We start from the raw sequence: 5,000 nt of genomic DNA, 5'->3' as shown, positions 1-5,000 counted from the left end.
ACTCACCTAACGCTTACAGTTTCTTGCCTTTATGTTGCGTTTATTTTTTTTTCGTGGATTTTCACAGCTTTTTTTATAGACTGTTAGGATGTTATGTAAGCCCGGTTACCCTTTTCAGTGTTAGGATGACGTTAGAAGGTGTAACAAAGTGGATATTATCAATGAATCTTCAGCATTTGTTTAAATCTTTATAGTAATTTTTGGGGGGCTGCTGTACCATTTATATTGAGTTTATTTTGTATCTTGGATTTCAACAGCTTTATTATATGCACGTTTTAGGATGGTAGGTAAAAGTGGATATTATAGATGAATCTTTAGCATTCGTTGAAATCTTTGAAGTAGGATTTTTTGGGGCTGTTTTATCATTTATGTTGAGTTATAATATATATATCTATATATATATATATATATATATATATATAGATATATATATATATATGGTGTGTGTGTGTGTGTGTCCCGTGTGTGTGTGTTAAATCTATATATATATATATATATATATTATATATATATATATAGTATATATATATATATATATATATATATATATAATATATATATATATATATTTATATATATATGGGGGGGGGGGGGGGAGGGTGGGGGGGGGGGGCGGGGGGGGGGATTTTTTACAACTTTGTTATATGCACGTGATAGGGAGGTTCGTAAAAGTGGATATTATCTCTGAATCTTCAGCATTTGTTTAAATCTTTGAAGTAGTTTTTTTTTTTTTTTGGGGGACCTGATGTATCATTTATGTCGAGTTTATTTTTTATCTTGGATTTCACTAACTGGGTTATATGTACGTTTTAGGATGGTACGTAAAAGTGGATATTATCGATGAATCTTTAACATTTGTTGAAATCTTTGAAGTAGGATTTTTTTGGGGGGTCTTTTGTCAGCAGAAAAAAGTCGTCCAAAAGACGTATTGTTTTTGCAACCATAGTGCAGCGATATTTAAAAAATATAAAAAAACAAGTTTTTAACTTAAATATTAACCTAATACAAGTGGTGGATAACGAAATCAATGTTAGAAACTTATTCATGCGTTGATTTTAAAAATCATACCTTATAAATAATATAATTTGCCAACCATAGTGCAGCGATATTATAAAATATAAAAAAAACAAGTCTTTTACTTAAATATTAACCCTAATACAAGTAGTGGATAAAGAAATAAGTAATAGAAACTCATTAATGCGTTGATTTAAAAAAAAGTCATATCTTATAAATAATATAATTAAGTATAATGACTGGTACATAATAAATCACTTCATCTCTCGCCTTTAGAATTTGTTTGTTGTCTGCCTCATAAAACAGTCTCTTGTTTTCCCTTTCGGTTGATAACATCTGATTTATGGCCATGTTTTTGTTCCAATAATTCATTTTGCTTATCGCCGGTCCCCTGATACGCAATTCCTTCTGAACTTATTTGACTTTACAAAATAAAACTCTGTACAGTGAGATTATTCGTCTTAGCCATCTTTACACATTTTAGCTTTGTGCTTTGTTCCTAAAATTTATTGCATTCCTTGACTGCAAATTTATTATTATTATTATTATTATTATTATTATTATTATTATTATTATTATTATTATTATCATCCAGAAGGTGAACCATATTCATATGGAAGAGGGCCAGAGGGGCCATTAATGATAGTAACATTAATAATAATAATAATAATAATAATAATAATAATAATAATAATAATAATAATAATTATAATTATTATTATTATTATTATTATTATTATTATTATTATTATTATTATTCAGAAGATGAATCCTATTCATATGGAACAAGGCTAGAGGGACCACTGATTATTATTATTATTATTATTATTATTATTATTATTATATTATTATTATTATTATTATTATTTTATTAAGAGTAATGGCTACTGCAGCAGTGTTACACTTGTAGAGATTCTTCTCTATTTTACGAATCGCGGCTTTTTCCATGCTACTTAAACAGGCTAGTAGAGCGCCTATAGAGGTCACGGTCAAATACAGGGTTGAAATAGGTCTCGGGCTGGGAAGCTGAGGGAGGACTGATCTTGGTGCGGTGTCCGTCCTCGTTATATCTGTGGGTGATAGCAAGGGGTCTGCCCCATGCTAGTCTCCTATTGGCTGGTGGCGGTGAGTCTTGTTTTCATTGGTTGCCTGAGCCAGGTCTCAAGCCACTTTCTTCGATCCGATGGCTGCGTTGCAGCATATCCTGCAGCCGCCTGGACCTCCTGAGCGGCGCTGTAACGTTCGGGGGCGTTGTCTTCCGTAGAGTTGTCATGATCGGTGGTGTCATTGTTGGTGGCAGGTCTTCTCATACTCGTAGGGAGGAGAAATTCTTCCTGCGTTGTATTCAGTGTAGGTTTTATTTGCTGGATGAGGAGCACCTCCAGCAGGCGCAACTGACGGGCATCAGGGGCCTTCCGATGATTTTCGTGTTACTGTATGATGACATCCCGGGAGATGCCTCCTGATGATGTTTGGGCGGGCGTGATTCTTGATAGCTCACCCTCTTGGGCGTGGCACAAGAGTCTCTTCGACAGTCGTTATGGTAGTCCAATACCTACGTAGGCGCCGCTGCATTCGCAGACTGGGCATGTATACTGGTACACTACATGCGTCTTCTTCAAGGGTTCTCGTTGCTGTGGAGAGGGGTTATTTTTCATAACAAGGTCGCACGTCCTCCGATTCTGGTAATATATGATTAAGTCGATATTCTTGGTGTCATCAGTCGGGGATACATTTTCAGAAATAATTTTCTTAATGGAGTCCTCTTCTTCACGGTAATGGGAACTCCTGAAGGCTTTATAGTACAGCTGATATTATCCTGGGGGTGGGCGGGGCTGCGGGCTCTCACTACCGTACCATTTCTCCAGGGCTCTGCGAACTTCCTTGCTGATTAATTTATTTGAATACCCGTCATTCACAAGTACTTGGGAGGCGTGGGTCGAGTTCATCAGAAGGAAAAGAAACCAGAAGAAAATGGAAATGGAAATACAGAAAGTTTTTCCATACCTCTGTCAAACTTACAATAAAACTAACCCTTACTATATTTCGTTCATAAGTTTTAGTTTTTTATCCCATTCTTATTTCTTATCTCTGTAGACATGAATATTCTGTTTTTCTGAACTGTCAGAATTATTCCTTTTTCCTTTGCACGATTCCCTCGTAGAGCTTCAGTGACTGGAAGGTCTACGATTAGCTGATGTTCTCCACCTATTAATGAAATTTATGAAATTAATAAATTTACATATAAATTTCAGAAAAAAAAAAACGAGAACCAAAGATAAGCGCAACAGAAACCCGAAAGGAGATATAAATTATGAAATATATGAGAGGCACGAGTCTCGCTTTTGCCATATATTTTAGTTATAATTTTTAGGTTTGTTGGTTTTCCAGGAAATGGAAATGTAGGTCGAAAAAAAGAAACGGAATGATCATGTCGCATTTCTCCCTTTTCGACTATTCGTTCCAGGGAGGTTTCCAGTTTGTTGGGAGCTCACGGAAAGTTGGAGAACTAGTGATACACATATTACAAAACAGGGGCCTCAGTTATTGAACCCTTTTATTGAAAAGGTGTGTTCACTCTCAAACGAGTGTTTGGTCGGACGGAACCTCTGGAAAGGCCAGGATGTTGAAAGAAGAGGAAAATATATTTTTAAAATGTTAATAATGATAATATTATTATTATTATTATTATTATTATTAATATTTTTATTTATTTATTCATTTATTTATTTATTTTTGTCTATCACAGTCCTCTAATTAGACTAGGTGGTATTTACAGTGTGGGGTTCCGGGTTGCATCCTGCCTCCTTAGGAGTCCATCACTTTTCTTACTATGTGCGCCGTTTCTAGGATCACATTCTTCTGCATGAGTCCTGGAGCTATTCCAGCCTCTAGTTTTTCCAGATTCCTTTTCAGGGATCTTGGGATCGTGCCTAGTGCTCCTATGATTATGGGTATAATTTCCACTGGCATATCCCATATCCTTCTTATTTCTATTTTCAGGTCTTGATACTTATCCCTCTCTTTCTCTTCAACTCTGGTGTCCCGTGGTATTGCGACATCAATGAGTGATACTTTCTTCTTGATTTTGTCAATGAACGTCACGTCTGGTCTATTTGCACGTATCACCCTATCTGTTCTGATACCATAGTCCCAGAGGATCTTTGCCTGATCGTTTTCTATCACTCCTTCAGGTTGGTGTTCGTACCACTTATTACTGCAAGGTAGCTGGTGTTTCTTGCACATGCTCCAGTTGACGACTTTTGCTACTGAATCATGCCTCTTTTTGTACTAGTTCTGTGCAAGTGCCGGACATTCGATTGCTATGTGGTTTATGGTTTCATTTTTCGTATTGCACTTCCTACATATGGGAGAGATATTATTTCCATCTATCGTTCTTTGGACATATCTGGTTCTTAGGGCCTGATCTTGTTCCGCTGTTATCACTCCCTCAGTTTCCTTCTAGAACTCTCCCTTCAGTAGCCATTGCCACGTGTCATCGCTGGCTAGTTCTTTAGTCTGTCTCATGTGTTATCTGTGCATTGGTTTGTTATGCCATTCCTCTGTTCTGTTTGTCTTTCACCTGGTTCTCTATATTTCTGGGTCTTCGTCTACTTTTATCAGTCCTTCTTCCCATGCACTCTTGAGCCACTCGTCTTCACTGGTCTTCATATTACCCCAGTGCTCTGTTCTCGTTGTTGACTCAGTCGTCTAAGCTTAGTAGTCCCCTCCCTCCTTTTTTTCGTGTTATGTATAATCTGTCCGTATTTGCTCTTGGGTGTAGTGCTTTGTGTATTGTCATACGTTTCCTGGTTTTCTGATCTATGCTGCGGAGTTCTGCCTTCGTCCATTCCACTATTCCTGCGCTGTATCTGATTACTGGCACTGCCCATGTGTTTATGGCTTTTATCATATTTCCGGCGTTGAGTTTTGACTTGAATATCCCCTTGAGTCTCTGCATATATTCTTTCCTGATCGTGTCCTTT

The sequence above is a fragment of the Macrobrachium nipponense genome, chromosome 9 (assembly GCF_015104395.2).
Source record: "Macrobrachium nipponense isolate FS-2020 chromosome 9, ASM1510439v2, whole genome shotgun sequence".
Lineage (NCBI taxonomy): Eukaryota > Metazoa > Arthropoda > Malacostraca > Decapoda > Palaemonidae > Macrobrachium > Macrobrachium nipponense.
Note: the sequence above shows the minus strand (reverse complement) of the source record.